The sequence below is a fragment of the Antedon mediterranea genome, chromosome 2 (genome assembly GCF_964355755.1).
Source record: "Antedon mediterranea chromosome 2, ecAntMedi1.1, whole genome shotgun sequence".
Classification (NCBI taxonomy): domain Eukaryota; kingdom Metazoa; phylum Echinodermata; class Crinoidea; order Comatulida; family Antedonidae; genus Antedon; species Antedon mediterranea.
Genome location: NC_092671.1, coordinates 18,057,264 through 18,078,802, shown reverse-complemented (window position 1 = coordinate 18,078,802; position 21,539 = coordinate 18,057,264). Strand labels below are relative to the sequence as shown.

Below are 21,539 nucleotides of genomic sequence, written 5' to 3'. Positions count from 1 at the left end.
ATGCTAACAGATGAAGAGTTGGGAGTCGGTGTTATGTTTTGAGAGGTGAGAGGCATTTTTTACCTTTTTTTTAAATAAAAAACTATGTTCTTCCACTTAATATAACAATTAGGGAGGTGTTAATTAGAAATCCCTGATATATACAAACACTTAGAAATAATAAATTCCAGGCCCTATAACATTGCAATATAATTATTTGTCGCACTATCGTTCAAAGCATGATGCTATCAAAGAGTCACTGACATTGAGTTATAATGAAGAAAACGTTGAGGAGAAATGATGGAGGTTGGGATTATGTTAGATTAAATATATTATGTCTATTTTTTTACGATTTAGTTTTTTTTTATATTCAAAGTCTTGTTATATTCCATGTTAATTTCTGTTGATCAATTAATCTTCGAATGTTTGGGCGTAAACACATTATAGCCTAATATTTCAAATCGTGTTTCTGAAGAATCTAGTCTAGGTTTATAAAAAAAAAGTACTCGTGAGTTTGTCCTTTCTAGTGTTGGCGAGGCCTGAGCTTCTTGCGACATTAGGCCGCTCATTGAAGGTTCTAAGATCCACAGCCATATTATTATACGGTTTATATGCCATGGTCTGTTTCATTCATAATGCTATTTACAGTACTGTATTTTTTATCCGGTGAAAACATTAAAATAAATTAGGCTATGACTGCAAATCATAAACCTTTAATTTGACTCCGTGATATGTTCTTAGAATGTATCAATTTACGAGAAGGAAAACTCGTGAAAGTTACCATGGTGATGGATGAACCGCAATATGACGTCAAAGTTTCGAAGCAACCAAACCAAGAATCTATAGAGATTGTGCTTCGTTTACATTGTGTGTATCCATTATTCTTATTAATAATTTTCAAGCCAATCATTAATATCACACAACATTCATTGCAGGGATAAAGAATATGAAAATGGACATAATGCTATGTTTTAAACTGACATTTTTTGTTTATACCAAATACCCGGTATTTGTTTTAAAATCTATCAGTAAAAAAGATATCATATAATGTTAATACAAGGTGTATTATTAGTTACTAAATATTTGAAAATGATCAATGTGATGGTTGCGTATTCCTTAGTACTTAAATTGTGATAGTAATATTAATTAATTATTATTTGAACTTACACATTTTTATCGGCGGCACCCAATGACAACTGGTGAAGATGTGGGAGCAATAAAAGAACATTACTAGTGTTTCTAGTTGTCCGACTACACCTATCTTCAGCATGGGTACAGGACAATCTATGACATCTTTTGAGAAAGGAATAGGCTGAAAGCTATGTTAATAACTGAAACCGTGTAGATTTAATCTATGCCAAAATTTGATATCGGACAAACGATTGAAAACGTTATTATCATTTTATGTGTATATTTCACAATGCCTGCCTGTTCAACATAATATAAGACAAAATGCACTGTCACTACTAACTGAATCAGTGTACGGAAGCTATAATTTCAACAAATCTTATTTTTCTGCTTAAAAAAACAAAAACTAATAGTATTAGGTCTTGTAATGATTAGAATCGAGAAGTTTGATATTAAAATGTATGCGAACTGATTTTGTACATTGAGTTTTTAAGAAGTTGATGATTTAGGCCCTAAGCTCTTCTACAGCAGATTTTGTTTGGAATTCAGGACACACAGTACATCTTCAAAGAATCAAACTAATTCCACGATGACGTATTTATGCTATCGATTTTATGAACCACCTTTAAGGTACCATGATTGGCGCCATACTGTTGAGTGCCATGGAAATAATTATAGATGAAGCTTAGAGTGATAATGTATCTGATAAGAAACGAGACCCTATAGAATAAATTTACCAAATTATTCTATTTTGATTCAAGTGCTATAACTAAAGAAATATTTCACAAACAGAAGTATGTTGAGTTAGACAAATTTAAAATAATGGTAAAAGTCGTGAAGTATGAATTAGCGAAATTGGTTTTGAGAGTCGTCACGGTAAATCTACTGTAGCACCATGGCAAATTACGTGATACAGTATTTCATGTGTTTATGGAGCCTGTATCGTGGACCCTTAATTTAACCTTCCATGAAACCACTGAAGACACAGTACTGAGAATTGGATGAGTTATAAATGGTACCAATAGGCTTAAACATCAAATAGCCTTGCTTAATTCTGAGATAGGCGAACAGAAATGCAAACGTGTTATAGGAATATGACCGTTAACATTTCTAGAAACGTAGATTTTCTTTTGTAACTATATATATACGCTATTGTTTCATATTTGTCACGCAATTAACGACAAAATGAAGGGTTTTCTGGCAATCTTTCGCAATTCGTTGTTATTTTCACACGCTTGTCGCCGCGCGGTATAAAACTTCGTTAACCAATTCAGGCGACTCCCTCGCCAGCTCTCTCTTGTTTCTATTCTTTTTATTCATGCATTTATAATTCAAAATCATTACAACCCGGCCTTCCAGGTACGTAGATCCGTTTTTAGTCGCGTGGAAGCGACTCTATAGTTCACTATGTCGGTCGGTTGGTCGGTCTGTCTGTCTGTCGGTCTGTCGGTCTGTCTGTCTGTCTGTCGGTCTGTCGGTCCGGTATCACTATGCGTTTTATCGCTTTCTGACCTTATCTTGATATCAGTTTAATCTAGCTAGGTCAATTTTTCACAGTATATTCCTTATGGCCAGGAATCAATGTGGTTATGTTTTCACGGTGCGCACGATTTAACGAAATCACGTTTTTAATCATATCTTCACAACCATGAATCACAATTAAATAAAATTTGGTACTCATAAATTTCAGGGCATAAATCATCATATGGCAATACAATTACGTGCGTAGCGCATGTAACGCATGCGTACGTGCGCTTAAAATTTTCAAAATTTATTTTCAATGAAATAAGAGTACGTTTCAGGCAATTTTAAGCGTTTACAAAATTGCCATGAGTGCGCATATTTTTGCGCGCGCACTGCGCGTTAAATGTTGTTGCGCACTCTTTTTGCCCGATTTCTGTTTTCTTGACTTACTTTTCAACTCGAAATTACGTTATACGAGCACGTCAAAAGTGACAGGCTACGCACGTGTAAATTAAAAAAATATAAATGTTTTCAAACATTTCAACATTTTTAAACATGTTCAGTAATTTCGGTCAGTATAGTTCACTATGTCGGTCGGTCGGTCTGTCTGTCTGTCGGTCTGTCGGTCTTTCTGTCGGTCTGTCTGTCGGTCTGTCGGTCTGTCTGTCGGTCCGGTATCACTATGCATTGTAGCACGCGACTTAATGGCTGTTGGCCTTGTTTATTATGCACTTTACTTCTCGGAAAAACATGTTTATGTTTATGTGGGTTTGTTGTAAGCTTGTTCCCTACAGACGAAGTGGAGGTTTCGTGGTACAGTACTATGTACTTTCATCAACCTCTAAAGAGAAAGATATCATAGGCGTCGTCATATGTCACCAAAGCATATGTCATCAATTATTATAGTTTTAACATGTTTGATAATAGTATATACAATATTATTGTTTTAATAATTGACAATTATCTCGTCAAGCAAATAGATGATGATGAATCACTCGTTTGAATTTACTTGGGCCAGTTCATAAATTCACCGATATCGTTTTACTGGCAGAGAAAATGACCTAACAAGTTATGAAGCTATAACTATAAAACGAGAATTCTGTATAAGGTAAACAAATTTAAAACAGAGACTATGCTAATCACACTTTGTTGATAACAATTATTAATAATAATACAGTATTAATAGTGGTATACTTCTTATGCATTTCATTTCATTCATAAATGAATCTTTGAAACTACTCCGGCCTAAGATGGACAAAAGTGGACTTCAAACTAAACGGACTTGTGCTTCTCTTGCGAAAATCATGTAAATAATCAAAATAAACGAATTAATGCGACAAAAATAACCTTTTATTCACATTAATATCATCATAGTCATATCATCTTCATATTGTTTTCATTATTATAACATTTTTGTTATTTTCTAATGTTTTTTATCATTACAATTTCATCAACTTCATCAGTGGTAGGCCTGAGTTTGGTAAATTATATTCCATATTACTTCCCTTTTCCCCTAATTTCTTATACTAGATGGTTCTCGAATACACAGTAATTTCAGCGTGAAAAAACTGGCGATTTCAAATGTACGTACCGCAGGACTATTAATACATTGTCGTTTACAGAAACGAATAGACACGATGATGTATGTAGTCAACTAAAATTACCACCCTGGGAATTACTTCTGAAAGAGAAACTTGTCACAAAATGAGTCCAAATTTTTGTTTTCCGACTCATTTAAACAAACCCAATTTGTGTTTTGTATGTAACATTAGGGTTGAAGGATGGGGAAGAGGATGGGTATACAAAGAGGAACAATTTTTAAATATGTTCTTTATCCACTTTAGGCCTATAAATAGTATACCACTAAATACAGTAAAACATTTGCGATTTAATAAGTAAAGTACTTATAACGATACACCACTAAACGACGTTTATATTTGTTTTAATTATTAATTAACAGAAACGTTCAGAAGCAACTGTCGGTAATAAAGTTTATTTGTATATTATGTGTTTATAATCATAACAGTATGGCCTACCCACACTCACAGTAATAGGCCTAACGTATTTACAGTATTGTCAAAGTATTGCAATACTATTCTAAATGTTTTAAGTTTATCCCCCAAGGGCCCATACATTTACCTACTTGTGTTAAACCAAATACTTATATGAGTGACTGAGAGATTGGAATGTTCAATTTATCGCAAATCAATACATTTGTATAAACGTATATTAAATCTATCAAAATAGTATTTTTTAAAGAAAATCGACCTGTCTTCAAATTGATGATGCTGTACTCGAGCTGTTCAACCGGTTTTCAGCTATTAAAACCAATTATCGTAGAAGGAGATGGGTAAATGGGTGGGTATATTTCAAGACATCCATTAGACAGTGTATACCACGATCGGAAAACACCCCTATTTGGGGAAAATCGTTGATCCTAAATTAATTGTCTAACTCAATTTAATTAGTAAACAGGGTTTCATCAGTTGGTTAAAATCAGTAGGCCTACCGAAAGTACGAACCAACTTTGTATACCATCGAGTAAACATTCTAGAAGTAACGTGCGATTTGCCGAATTTTGCCCTTACGTAAATGTATATATAGACTTTTCTATACTACACTTACAAAGGAGTTTAAAAAGCAAAAAAAAAGTTGAACACAAAATCGACATGCCTACTGCTTCGTTAAAAAATAACTCTCGGTACTAATATTAAATATCCAAAACTAAGCCTAGTGTTTCTTTTTAAATTATCTTTTTTTCTATTACTTAATTTTAAAATGAAGGTACAACCTCAGGAGTATCTTAAAAGTAAATGAGCTAGTTTTCAAGGTTTTACATTATACGTTTACATAATACAGTATTATGATTACATTAACTGAACCAAATATAAAAATATTAATATTGATCTTTAGTGACCATTGTATGATACTTATATGTAATATCTTAATCGCGTGAATGCGCTCGGATGCTTACTAACTTTCAGTGGGAGCTTTCAACCAAGGTCCTTATGACATTTTCTTATTATGGATACCTTTATGTATAGCGACACGTTGCTATTTGTCTTCCGCAGGTAAAAATCTGTCTGACTAATCCATGGTTTCGTTTGTTTAATATTATATCTTTTCCCATTATTTTAAAGGTGGGTGTGCTTAATTACTTTGTTTGGCCTATACTCACTTGCGCGAATACTAAATTATATTTAGTTTGTATTTTCAATTCTCTCTTTTAACATAACGAATTATTCTCTGTATCATCTAGACATTTCATTTGTCTTCGGCATATTATTAAGTTTATTTTAACTCGAAATGTGAATATTAGGGTATATATGTGTCATTTAGCGATGACGTATCAGTGAAGTGATAAGTGGGCTCCTCAGTTACCCCTTTCGCTCACAGTTTCTGGTCATTGCCCGCGTGCACTTCTACAGTATATGTAGGCCTATACGTATACGCAATTCCATGAAAATAAACCATTATGATATCTAATAATTCGCAAAATGTCAGTCCAATTCCTCCAGTCGTTTTGGAGTCTTTGGTAAAATTTACGACTATGTGCATTATGAAAACAGGTCGCTACGCGATCTTTTCGCTGAAACGAATTGTTTCGGCAGCAGAGCCTTGGGTAATTTATATCCATCCTGATGTTATTTACTGATTCCACCTTCCTCAAATTATCATTCGCAATATGATTTACAATTTTACATGACAACTTATTTTAACAACATACGGTAGAAGATATTACGCCATCCTAACCATTTTATTCATAAGTCTAAACACTTAATTTTGTGTTTCACGTATTAGCTTACACTACAACTAAACTGGTAACTAATGGTTAAGACGTCTAACAATTTTCGGAATGTATTACATAAATTATATTGTAATGACAGGAAACACTTTTAGGTGTAAAGTTATATATTTTAAGTAGGAATCTCACTTTGAACACCGTAAAAATTGATTAACATTTTTATGTTTTTCCTGGTTTGTAAAAACTCTGTTAGAGGACCAAAGTAACTGTGATGGACAGAGGATTGGCAGTGAACATTGACTAAATGCTGAAATGTCATAAATATGGTGATGGTATTTGATGATGACGATGATGATGATGCTTAGTAGTGATGAGATTATGATGATAATAACGATGGTGATGATTATATTATTATTATGCCTGAGATGAATGTGACCTTTTAGTAAAACAGCAGATTTGTACGACCCGGTAAGCCTACTCCCATGCGTCGCAATCGTGTAAATTGCGTTCGGCCATAACGTATTGAATTAAAAAACGGCAATAAGAAACGTATATAAAACGATCACAACGCTAATTTGTACAATTAGCGCTTTGTTAATCAAAAACAATTTTATTTACTACAGAATTAAGATTTAATATAAAACTGAAATACTAAGCCATGGTCTTTAGTAAGTAAAACCAATTCGTAGGACGACGACTTATATTCATTGAAAACCAACCTACGCGTTCAGACACAAGTTCCTTGAACGCGACCTTTCACTGAAACAGCAGATCAGTGCCACACTCTATTGCGTTGCAATCGTGAAATTGCGTTCGGCCATTATCACTTAACGCATTCTGTGAGTTGCCAATGCACCATTCAAAAACCCTCATTTTCAATGCAATCTTAATGTTAATGCTACGTCACACGCAAGACAGCCAACCGTTGAGTGCCTTGAATTCAATCATTGAATGATTTCAGTGCTTATCTGTTGAATATACTTTTCCATTTCTTTGAAGGTTATACTCATTAGAGATTGTATTGATACGAAATATTCTGTTGCTAGACACACCCGGTGAATGAGGTAGTTCAAACGAACATCAATTACTGTATCCAATCAATCTCAGAAGGAGAAAACGGTTCATTTTTTTGTTATCAGAGGAGGAAGATTATTTTGCATTGTACACGAGTAACATCTCATACGCTATTTTGGCAACGGATCATACCGGTCGATATGCGTCTTGCAAAAGGAACGCGCGTGTCATCCGTCATTCCCTTATCATTACGTAAGTTGGTCAATGTATTACTCTTATTGAACATTTTTTTTTAAATAATTACTATTAGTGTGTGTAAACTAATGCTATTACAGCTTTTTAATACGCGTTCATTGCTGATGGTACTATATTATATTACCAGTAGTAGGCACGTACGTGTATGGTATAAAAATTGTATAAATAATAATAAACGTCTTTAATGAATATTATACTATTATTAGTAGGCCTAATATATGCAGTAGTATATCGATTTTTAAAGTTGGGATAGGTAACATTACAGAAACATAGGAATGCAAAAATAGTGACAACGTGACCGACCGTTTAGATGAGTGCGTCCATTACTTCCATTATTATATTGATTAGATATGAGTCTCTTCCTCTTCTGAGGGGTGCTATTTCCCCCTGGGTTGTCAGGTGGTTGACCATCCAAGGAATTGTCTGTTTCGATTTGTTCAACACTTCAGTGGAAATGATATTGTATAGGCTATTGACCCGGCTAGATTGGTAATTTGACGGACATAAACAGTGTTGAAATAAGATTCGCCATCACGTATTATACTATATCGGCACGTTCATTGCATTAATCCTATGCAGTGAATAATGAATATTAATAAATGTTAAATTGTTATTTTTTGGTTTGGACAGTAAATTTATTTTTATACAGACTGTAACATGAGTAGACTTTTGCATACGATGTTCGTCGATTGTAATTATTTTTCCAAGGGTATAAAATATTGATAGTTAAATTGCAGACTTATAAGGTGATATTTTCCCAACCTAATTGTAACTCTATACAGAATAAATTGGAGGTAATTAAGTTCATACAAAATGTAGCTTTTGCCATTTAAAGATATTATCAGTTACACGTTGGACATAATACTCATGAAGTTTATATAGTGAAATTACACCGGATAGCATTGTGGTTGGATAAACAGCAATGAATGTAAATGAGGTATAATCCTAAGCATTTATTTTTTTAAATAGGGTGGGGGATGAAAAACTTTCTTGACTGTTGCAGTTGATTGCCTATACAATGTACGTCAATGGTAGCTGGCAGCTCTACATTGTCTTGACATCATATACAGTATTAGATGCTTCCAAATACAACAACACCACCCTCCACCCTGTGTTAGAATAGTGTGCATTACATTCAAACTAAACCAGGGTTTTCTATATCAGATGCCCTAAACATTGATTATGAGATTTTTATTGCCGAAAATACAGTATCGGAAAGCACCTCTTCTCCGACGTCCTGGGCATGCATTTGGACTGAACTAATTCACGAAATAATCATAATATTAATGCTAGACACCCTTCTTTATACAGTCCTCTTTGACGTTGAAATCTTGACTCAAACTCGAGCGTTTATGTTCGACACGTAGATGCTTATACTAACTACTGTAATAAGACTTACTTTTTAAGATAATTATGTCTTATGTTTTTACTCGAACGTTGACTTCATGCTCCGCCGTTGTATTAAGATTTAGAATTCAGCCCTTCGGGACAGCCGTGGCTTGTTACAAGATTAGAGTGCCTGTATAAAATATGAATAATACTAATAATTTAGACAGCAAATGCTTCTAAGCACTTGCTATACGTTAAGGGTAACCTGAGTGTATTGTTTACATGTCTTCAAAATACATGGTTATAAAGAAGATTTGGGAAAAGGGTGATTTATTGCAGTAATGTGTCGAAATGAGATATGCGATACGAAAAAAACATGGCTAAACTATCAATTTAGTATTTTGTTATTGAGAATAAATACCATAATCTATTCTTATATTATCTACTTAGATATGTTCGTTTACGTGTATATTCATCATCTTCTAACATAGTAGGCCTAGTGTAATTTGGTTTAAGAAAATTACGTGTTCTCGCCAGCTATGTCCCCAATGAAATCAGATTAAATTACAAATGTAGTAAGCGTTGTACACATTGAACATGACAATATTATTGATAACACTCGGTCATAATAATTAGGGATTAAAATGGTTACTTCAACCTCGGCATTATTGCTTTAAAAATGTACATCTGTATTTTTAGTCACTGGTAATCTCCTAAGTTGAGTTATAGGTTCAGGTTACAAAAATACTTACAGTATTTTTATTACCGATTTGTACAACGCTATTAATTATTAATTCATGTAACCCTTGTCGTATTACCATAATAACGTATATAACTCTTGTATAGTTTATCACCGTAGTAATAATCATTTTCGATAAAGCATATTCCTATTTTCACTATACACATGCACTAATGTAATATTTTCAATAAAATGATGTTTCGGCCTATACATTGAATATTCTCGGGTACATTCGAGGTTTAAATTGTAAAATAAACATTTGCATGATGTTGCACAAGTCAAATATTTTTGACTAGCACTTTTAAACATATAATTACATAAGGAGGCCAAGTGCAACATTTGGTGGGAATGGGAATAATGACACTGTTCGATACAACAGGGAAGAGTTCAGTGGTTACAACGAAAGCATTTTTTTCTGTAAATTGCACATTTTTTTAAAAACATATTCAACATGCAAAATAACTGGGGGCCTATATTAATGTGAACATTTTTTTATGGAGGTAATATGTATTTTTATTTGAGTACATAGAACAGGCTTGACATAAAACATTAATCTAAACATGCGTTTTAAAACTTAGACAGATATTATAATAAAAAGCGATGTAGAAGGATTTCGAATCAAGTTCAATCAAGTACGGGTTACAAATAGAACATCACGATTGTTAATATCAACCAGATTGGATACTGATGATCATAAACTATAACAAAATCTGTATCGTTAATCGATACTGAAAAATATCAAATTTCTTTTTTTATTTACATTCCGTATTATTGGAATGAGCATGCTAACATATGAAAAACCCCATTATAAATCAACATTGTTAGATAATTATGATATATTATTAAAAATCAATACTAATAAAAAAAAGCCAAGAGCATGCACTTTATTCTTTATATATGATATAGAAACAAAATAATCTGCAATCAATTAATGTGGGGTCAGAATAATCCTTTTATTTTACTCTCATTTACAAATCATAGAAAAGTGTTTATATTCGTTTTTATGAATTTTAACATATTTACTGTTGTAATTTGTAATCTAGGATTTCTGACTTGTGAGCCATCTCATTCATTGACTGTTTAAAAGTCCTAGAAAACGTTTTTGTTTAACAAATAAATAAAATGAAATTAAAACAATGTAATTAAAAAACTAGTGAGACCTATAAAAATAATGTTTAATGTTATGGTACAATTTCATCATTTAAAGTCATCAAAAGTTAAGTTAACCAGTTTGCCATCTCATTATTATCATATTCATTAGAACACCGGCCGTCGTTTCTGCTTCAATTCATTATCATCGTTTGTAGGCCTTTCAACATCAACTACTGTCATACCCGCTTTAAGCAAAGTAATCGCAATATCCACGTCAACATTGCCATTTGTTGCTAGGGAGCATATGTCCATGGCCATCGCCGTCCGTTATTATAATACACAAGTACCATAATTGATGATTTACCAACATAAATCAATTTCACGATATTGATTGTAGATTTACTATAGTATAACTAAAATCCAAGAACAATTAATTTGTGCAATTTAGTGATGATGAGGTATAGCAGCGGGTTGTAATATTGAAGATTTGCAATTCAACTTAAAACAACATGGCGCCTTCAGCCTTTCTAACATATCTGTCATGTTGCCTATGTGTACGGATTTTCTATTAAAATGTGCGATATTTAAATATGTTAATGTTTCATAATAAAGCTTGGTTCTCACTTGAGCGCAACGCAACTACGTAGGCGCAATGGAAGTGAGTTGACCATGAGTGACAGATATGGTGTCCATCGCGTTTTAACGGTCGAATTCAGCTACGTCATGGCGTGTGGGAAAAAAGCTTAGTGTTGACAGGTAACAACAGGCAAGGGGGAAATAAACAAGGTTTCTTCCATAAACAGGGTTTCGTAGGTCCTATATGACTGGTCATTTTGAGAGCACTTTGGCCATGCGTGGGTTTTGAGGTGAGTGACGAGTGATTGCTTGAGTATGAAGGAGAATGAATTAGAGAGAAGGAAATTGGTATGAAAATATAGAAGACGACGATATTGTTAATATACTTCAGAAATCAGTTGAAGACCGGATAATCCTTTGCTTTCAATGTTCCGCGTTGTGTGAATGATTCTCTATTCGTTTCAAATATCCATTAGCCGTATTTGGTAGGCTTCAGATCGGCTCGTATCTCTTAACAGAAAATTCAATGCACATCCGGTCGTTATTGCCAAGTTGATCACAATTCAATCAGAGGAATATAATTATTTATCTCTGCTTGTCAGGTAATAATTACAAACATTAGCATATTGTTTAATAAGTGACCTAACGCTGTAATATTAAATTTGTATCATCATCATGATTATTATAATTAGATATTCGCATGTCGGGTTGACTTTAAGATTCATGAGTGTCAATTTACAGTTCATGCCTTTATTACTGGAGCATGCGCGTAAAGATCACGCTGTCCTGATTGTAGTGTTTAACCATAATCTCCAAGTGGTATTCTATATTTTTACGTCTAAAAGATGTTGATGTCCTACGTAAAATTTAAAAAAAAATGCAAATATCGTATAAAAGTCTATGCCAAGTTATATTTGATCAATCAACTGTATGCTAGTATATATTTATTATTAATCAATATCATATATTTAGTAAACTAACCAGGCATGTGTAATGTATCTCCACATATGGCATTACCTCCAATTATGCAATTCCGTAATACTTTTTGGCATGTATGATGTATGATACAGGCTTCATATGTGATACATGTGACCGTCAGAATTTACTGATACCTGAAGACATTAGATACAGAGTGCAGTGAACGGATAAACACCAAGGCCGAGTGAGAGTCTGCACATGAACGTATCACGACATTTTGGACAACACAAGGATATTATTTTAAATTTGATTGGAAACACATGGCCTGCAATAGTACGCACTATTTGAACGGTTGTTCTCGTTTGAAACATATTATTTTCTTTATACTATTACTTTTGAAGTATAATAACGTCACCCATTTTGTACTTCCACCGCGAAGATGTGTTTGATGATTGGTATCGCGACGGAAGTACATTTTTGGAGATATATAATTATGCACTAATTTAGACCAAAAAAGCATTTAAATTAGCTTTAGATTGTTTGAATGATTTTGAACATCTCTCTACAAGACGTGGAATCTTGAAGTAGCCTGGATGCGTTCCAGTTGCCGATCGAAGTTTTGTAATGGTGTCGCTGCACTTCTAGCCTATCTACAGTAGGATTGTTTGGTCGTTTCTTGACATAAATTAACACTAAACAGTAGGTGTATTTATAAATCCAAATAAATGTAATATTTAATATAATTATTATTAAAAACTAAATAATTAAAAATGTTACTATACTATTATATGTATTTATACTTTTGCTTATATTTTTTTAAAAAGTATTACTTGTCTCTACAATCCCTATGCGTATTTATATTGCTGAATAAATGTGAATTGAATTGAATACTGTTTCAATGTAAATCAAATGTAGGCCAAGAATTCCTACATTTTATTCAATCTAATTCAAATGACAGGAATCTATTTAGATGTTGAATAAAACAAATAATGAATGTTTTATATTCGTGTAATGGTACAAATAATGGCATTTGGTGAATGATGAAAGGTTATATATCAACGAGTCGAAGTCGAGTTTAAATACACCTTTCATCATCTCATGCACATACGACAGTATTTGCCCCTATCGCGACATGCGGGGCATGTACGGTTAGGTTACGGCGGTACACGTAAACATAATTATGATGCTGAATTACCGAATATTTGTGACACTGGAGAAATCTAGATACAGTACCGAGAATCGGATCACTATTTGGATTTGCTCTATTTATTATATTTTTTATTCTTTGATTAAACTAATCGGCAAATTTTACTTAATTTATTCTGCACTTCCTTCAGCCGATGGCTGTAAAGTTAATTTAAGTAAATAAATATTTTTCATTAAATTGATTTAGTTGATTCTGTGAATTCAACTTTAAGTAGGGCGACCTATTGAGATTAAAAATCAATGAAATTATGGCGGCAATCATTGAGCTTATTGTCTTATTAATTGCTATGAATTTTAAATAAGACTGGATTATAATAACCTTGATTTTTATTGACCGTGATTAACTTATAGCTCTTCCGTGAAATAAATATATGTTAATAATAATGTGTATTTCAATATTGTGGTGATATTTAAAAAAATGTTAGGATACACTCGGCTCATTAATGCTCTCGGTTATTATGACCGATGCGACGGTTTTGATTTTATAGGCCTAAATTATATCATTAGTGTCAATAATTGTTGTTGTTTATTAGTTTTCTGCAAATAATACATATATTAATTATTAATAATGTTACAATCAGTATATTCAAATAGTTTAATAGCAATATGTCATATTGACTGTTGAGGCTACACACTACTGTAGGCCTATAGGAAACAATAGTCATTAAAGTGAAATGTGATGTAACTCTATAATATGCTATGACATATGAACCACGTATACATTAATGTAAAACATAGAGAGTAGGCCTAATATCACCATGTGTCCATAGGAACAATTCCAAATTCACGTTCAAGGTGGGATTATGATAAAAATAACGTAAGGTACATTGCAAACAATGCCTTACAGTAATAATGTCTCTAAACCCATGTGACTCGAATCTCAGGAGATATACCTACTGCTTAAATTTATATTATTCAATACAAAAAAAAACATTAGAATACTTTTGAGAGTGATTAACAAACAGATCATACAAATCAATGGAAAATTATGTTTTCATATTTATTTATTTATTTATTTATTTAACAACATATTTATACAGGATAATACACAATCAAGTAGAAATAAACTTGTTTTGCATTGTGGTCCTGTCGCCAACAACGGATACAAATTTAAATCTTATACAATTACAATTAATAATAAAAGCAACAAAAAATATAAACTGGAAGTTAATGTTATGAAAAGAAATGAGATCTGTATCTAGCTTTAAAGGACATAATCGTGGGTGAATGTTTTATATCTGCTGGCAAGTCATTCCATATTTTTCCGCCTGCAACTTTAAAAGACGAATCCATTTTGCTACGGGTATTATAGACTAGTCCAGATTTGAGAAAAATGAAATGCTGTAGGCATTTCGTGTTAAAAGCGAATAAACATGTGTTTTAGAGTAATTTTGGGGTGCTGAATTCAAATTTGCTGTTTACCCGGCTCAATTTTTAGATCTTCACCCTTAAAATGTGAAAAACAAAATGGCCGCCAGTTTCAGACTTATTTTGGCTTATAACTTGACTTTTAAGTGACGTAGCAAGTTAAAAATGGTGTCTATACCTATGTTTGTGATAGTGAAGATTCCAACTATATTGTTATTAAAGTTGAAAATATTCTATTTCAGCCGCCATGTTGAAATCCAAGATGGCCGCCATTTTAAACGTATTTTTGCTTATAACTTGACTTTTAATTAACATAGCAAGTTAAAAATAGTTTCTATACATATGTTTGTGATACTGAGGATTCCAAATATATTGTTATTAAAGTTGTAAATATTCTATTTCAGCCTCCATGTTGGAATTCAAGATGGTCGCCATTTAAAACGTATGTTGGCTAATAACTTGACATATAAGTAACATAGTAGGTTAGAAATGATGTCTATACAGTACCTATGTTTGTGATACTGAGGATTCCAAATATATTGTTATTAAAGTTGCAAATATTCTATTTCAGCCGCCATGTTGAAATCCAAGATGGCCGCCATCATTTTAAACGTATTTTGGCTTATAACTTGACTTTTAATTAACATAGCAAGTTAAAAATGGTTTCTACCTTTAGTCCAGTAAAAGTATGATTGAACCTAGAACAAATTGCAACATAATTTGTTTTTGTTTTGTCTGGTTGATATGGTCCAAATTAACATCATATCCAAAGTTTACCAAAATCGGACATCGTGAAGTGGGTTCATTAGCATAAATTAAAAATGGCCGCCATTTACCATTTTGAAGCCCTGTATATTATCTCCTTATAACGGTTGGTTTTACTTATAGACCACCTACTGTAAGTGAATTACTATTAATTATTATTAATCAGATGTCCTGTTAATTTTGGACTGAACAAAAGATGCATGTTTCGAATTCATTCATAATTCATATCTTTGTTTCTTTGCAAGTACAGATCGTTTCTCATTCGAAATGCCATTGAAGATGTTGCCATTTGCTCCCCAGTGTTTTCTTTAACTACAGATTTTTCCACTATATTGCTTGTTCTGTCTTAAAATATTTTATTAATGATGGCAAAGTAATAGTAGGCCCCTAATAGATTTAATGCTCCATCTGCATTCAAAGTTTCGATTCCATTTCCTGAATTTTTTTGCCAAGGAAGTTAAATACTGCTTGTTGTAGAAATTTAAATACTGTAATTAAGTACCAATTATCAATTTATTCACCATTTCAAATTATTTCAAATTCATAAAGATTTATAACAAATGCTGGTGTGGATGACATAAGAACAAAGCTTGTTTACCGGTCACCGGTAGTGATGGCAAGTTAGAAAATTACCCAAACCCTTTGAATACCGTTGATATGCAGTATCTTTAACTGATGGTTCTTCATCCTTGTTGGCACAATATAATGTACTTTATGTTCGATGAATCTTGGAAACAGCATTATAATATAAGCCAAAAAAGTTGTTGACTTGGTCACCAAACAGGTAAAATGCTGGCAATGAAATAGCAACTTTGATTGCAGATGAAGATGCTCACTTGTTATACCAAGAACTGCAATATGACATTATTTATTTCATGTGTCATTTCAATTTTGGATGTTTCCATACACGTTTGATCCCATAGACTGGGGTAATAATGTTTCACAACATTAGGCGCTATATAAATCCACGATATTATTGTATGAAAACTATTAATTTGATATCTAATTATTATACTATAAATTAAACTTATATTTATGTGTGTAGGCCTACATATTACCACTAATTGCAATATATAGCTTAATGTTTATTTCGTAATAATTGTTTAATGGGCTAGGCCGGCTATGTGCAGGTGTTCAAAGGTCCCCAGGACACAGAGAACTACATGCACAACAGGCCTAGGATATGCGCAAAAGCAAGGCAAGTCAGAAATGTATGCGAGGCATCGTTTTACCATCATCAAAAAATGCGAGGCATCATTTTATCATTTCCCAAAATTTAGGATCGATTATTATTCTTTGAAAACAGAACAGTATCAGCAGTAACATATTACAGCATTTTTGTTGACAAATTAACAAAAAGATATTGAGATTAAAAGTGTTTTTCACCAATAAATGCATGAGAAATTGACGCGCATTCCACTTTGTTTTAGTCCTCTATTATCATTTTGGCCGTGAAGCTTAATTCTATTTCCTTATTCTGAATTGAAGGCATTATATATAATACTGTAGATGAAAAAACCTCAAAACGAAACCTCTACTTCCTCTGGTATCCAGTATCATTTACTACTATGGCTAATGCTATCATCTTACACTATTGATAATTTTATAAATTACAGTACTTTTTTTTTGTAAACATTTTGTACTGTACTTTTATAAGTGTTACCCCAAATTTCACAACAATCATTAATATATGGTAATATCAATGCATAAATAAAATAAATTATACACTACTTTTTAGCAGTTTTCTCAATTTATATATTATTATTATACTGATGTCTTTATCAATTGTTGTTTGTATACATTTAACATGTTTGTTTTTTTACCAATTTTACAATCTATTTCTATTCCGAGAAATGTTTTGATATAAATACGTTGTTGTTGTATTGAATTAATTCTGTGAAGTCTTTTTGACCAACTCTTTCATTATCATTATGAACAAACAATTTGAACATTGTTGTCAACTTATACCAGCCTTATGACTTGAATGAAAAAAACAATCGTTACATAAAAATATACAACATAGCATGATGAGTGTATACACGAATCTATTTCGATACGCTAGGCCTATTTTAAAAATATAAATAATTGATTATTAGGCCTATAATATAGCATAATAGCACGTTAAGAAATGCCTCGCACCTTTTTGAAATTGTAAACTATATGCCTCGCACCTTTTTGAAATTGTAAACTATATAACTCGTATGCCTCACACTTATATTTGGTGTGCCTCGCTGCCTCGCACAATCGAATTGGAACAATACAATGCAAATCCCAGTGGTCTAATGGTTAGGAGATCTGCATATCAAGCAGAAGGTTCCGGGTTTGAATCTCGGAGAGGGCTTTTTCTCATTCTCACACAGGTTTCGTCATTTTTATTCTTTCTAATTAAATTTCATTATATCGGGCGGATTAGAATTTATTCTGTGATGTTTATATACTGTATATATATATATTTTTCTCTTTTGTGGCGCAAACACTACTTTTATTCACATTCCTATTATCTCATGTCATTAAATCATATTATTTAACACATTTTTGTTAATTCCAAATGTCATCAGTAACATTTTTACATTTATGAATTCCGTATTACCTCCTTTTTTCATTAATTTTTCTAAACACTTGACAATGATGATCATTATCATCTATCTCGTTTTAAAATATTTTACACATAAAGAACAATCCCTTTGTGAGTTTTTCATTTTCATTTGTTTGTTTGCCTCGCACTTTGTTACTACCCTGTGTGTGTGTGTGTGTGTTTAAAATAGGCGCCATCTTTGATTTCAACATGGCGGCTGTTTACAACTTTAATAACAATATATTTGGAATCCTCAGTATCACAAACATAGATACTGTATAGACATCATTTCTAACCTACTATGTTACTTATATGTCAAGTTATAAGCCAAAATACGTTTTAAATGGCGACCATCTTGAATTCCAACATGGCGACTGAAATAGAATATTTACAACTTTAATAACAATATATTTGGAATCCTCAGTATAACAAATATAGGTACTGTATAGACATCATTTCTAACCTACTATGTTACTTATATGTTAAGTTATAAGCCAAAATACGTTTTAAATGGCGACCATCTTGAATCCCAACATGGAGGTTGAAATAGAATATTTACAACTTTAATAACAATATATTTGGAATCCTCAGTATCACAAACATAGGTATAGAAACTAATTTTAACTTGCTATGTTAATTAAAAGTCAAGTTATAAGCCAAAATACGTTTAAAATGGCGGCCATCTTGGATTTCAACATGGCGGCTGAAATAAAATATTTGCAACTTTAATAACAATATAGTTGGAATCTTCACTATCACAAACATAGGTATAGACACCATTTTTAACTTGCTACGTCACTTAAAAGTCAAGTCATAAGCCAAAATAAGTCTGAAATGGCGGCCATTTTGTTTTTCACATTTTAAGGGTGAAGATCTAAAAATTGAGCTGGGTAAACAGCAAATTTGAATTCAGCACCCCAAAATTACCCTAAAACACATGTTTATTCGCTTTTAACACGAAATGCCTACAGCATCTTATTAGAGTGGAAATATGACTATCTGGACTAGTCTATTATGGGGTAGGCTACAGTATAACAACATTTAAGTTGTCTACTCCACGCGTTGAATGGGTGTGTACATTCCCAATTAGTTCAATTTCATCTGTCAATCTGGTTGGCGCAAGGCCGTGGATACATTTATACATTAGACTAGCTAGATAAAAATCTCTTCTCTCTTCAAATGTTTTCCAGGAAAGATCCTGAATTATGTCATCACCCCTCACGTCAACAAAATCAAAATTTTGGGTAACAATGCGAGCCGCTCTTCTATATGAAGACGCTTCAAGATATTCTTGTTTTGCTCAGAGGTATTTCCCCAAACAGTTATCGCATAGTCACTACAAGGTTGTATGGTAGGCCTACTCAAAAACAACGTTTCTAATAATGATTTATTTAGAAATCCCGCCATTTTACTCAAAATTGAAATTTTATACCCAATATTTTTACTGATAGACTGGGTATTCTGTTTCCACGTTAACATTTCATCTATAATAACTCCCAGATATCTTATGCTATCAACTTGTTCAATTTTGGTGGGCCCAATTTTAATATCCAGTTGGATATTATCTACTGAACGACTGTTTCTGAGTAACATGACCTTAGTTTTGTCTGTATTGATTGAGAGTTGGTTTCTATTATACCATTCACTAACATTATTCATGATTATTTGTAGAGAATCGTTTACAGACTTAGTTGAATTACCAGTAGTATACACACAACAACAGCAAAAATGCTGCAAGTTCCATTTATAACAGACTGCGAAATATCATTAATAAAAAGAAGAAAAAGGATGGGCCCAAGGACACTTCCTTGCGGAACACCACTGTTAATATCTCTCAGTTTAGATTTTCTATTGTTGCAGTATACAAACAGTTTTCTGTTTTTTCAGATAATTTACAAACCAATTTAAAACATTTTCTATGGAAAGTAATAGAGCCCCGACACAGTAAAAAAAAAAGCGTTGAATACGTACGTCAATGACGCGCATAGTGTCACAGTTCCAGTTCAAAAACTGTATATTCTTTCTTTTTCTTCCCATTAACAGCGAGAAACTCGGCAATTACATAATAAATAAATTGATTGTGCTTATAAACTTAGGAAGTAGGATTAGATAGAGTCACCTACTAATAACCTAGTTTATACACAACAAGCACGAATGTGCAATACTCGGGGTACAGCGAAAGAAGCTGTATACAGACGTATACAGTTAGAAAGTTAAAGAAAAATAGGTTTCGCCAGGGCTCGAACCGGGACCTTCTGCGTGTTAAGCAGACTTGACAACCACTACACTACGAAACCTCTTACATTAAAATTGTGGGTTACAGAAAGTTTTTTAATCCATTTAAATTACAAATAAATGGTAATAAGCACAAAGCAAAATAAACATGTGTAAAAGTGATAATTACCGATTACACAAAATAAGTATTTTAAAAAATAATAATAAGATATACTGTGTATAATTATCATATTGCGTATACAGTACTTTTCACCATAAAGTTTAAAAAAAAAGGTTTAGCCCGGGCTCGAACCAGGTACCTTCTGCGTATTGAGCAAACGTGATAACCACTACGCCAAGAAGCCGCATATAACTACATAACGCTGTGGTGTGTGTCACACATTGTGGCTTCTTAATTAAACAAATTAATTAACAAAAAAGCACGAATGTGCAATACTCGGGGTACAGCGAAAGAAGCTGTATACAGACGTATACAGTTATTTCACCATAAAGTAAAAGAAACCCGAGGTTTCGCCAGGGCTCGAACCGGGACCTTCTGCGTGTTAAGCAGACTTGACAACCACTACACTACGAAAACCACTTACACTAAAAATGTGGGTTACAGAAAGTTTTTTAATCCATTTAAGTTACAAATAAATATGGTAATAAGCACAAAGAAAAATAAACATGTGTAAAAGTGATAATTACCGATTACACAAAATAAGTATTTAAAAAAATAATAAAAATAAGATATACTGTGTATAATTATCATATTGCGTATAGAGTACTTTTCACCATAACGTTTAAAAAAAAGGTTTCGTCCGGGCTCGAACCAGGTACCTTCTGCGTGTTGAGCAAACGTGATAACCACTACGCCAAGAATCCGCATATAACCATATAACTACATAACGCTGTGGTGTGTGTCACACATTGTGGATTCTTAATTAAACAAATTAATTAACAAAAAATTAAAAATCCGGCTCTATAGCTTTGAGGACATGTCCCTGTAGTATGTTCATGCCAAATCCCAGCTCAATACTACAACGAATAAGGGAGGAGTAGTACTTTAAAAATCGCACTTTTTACTCAATAGTGTCCAGATGGAGGAAGAAGAGGAGAAAATGAGTAAGTCCTAGACTCGGGTACCCCGAGTAAAAACTGTAGTACTGGTT

The 21,539-nt window shown here is 32.8% G+C and overlaps 1 protein-coding gene across 1 annotated transcript in view; it reads left to right on the top strand.

Annotated features, from left to right (window-relative positions):
* The first annotated feature begins 7,315 nt into the window (after positions 1-7,315).
* LOC140040639 (synaptotagmin-6-like) overlaps positions 7,316-21,539 on the top strand; it is a 92,592-nt gene continuing 78,368 nt past the window's right edge. The window contains exon 1 of the mRNA XM_072086718.1: positions 7,316-7,582. The gene's annotated coding sequence lies outside the window, so the exon portion shown is untranslated. The remainder of the gene's footprint in view (positions 7,583-21,539) is intronic.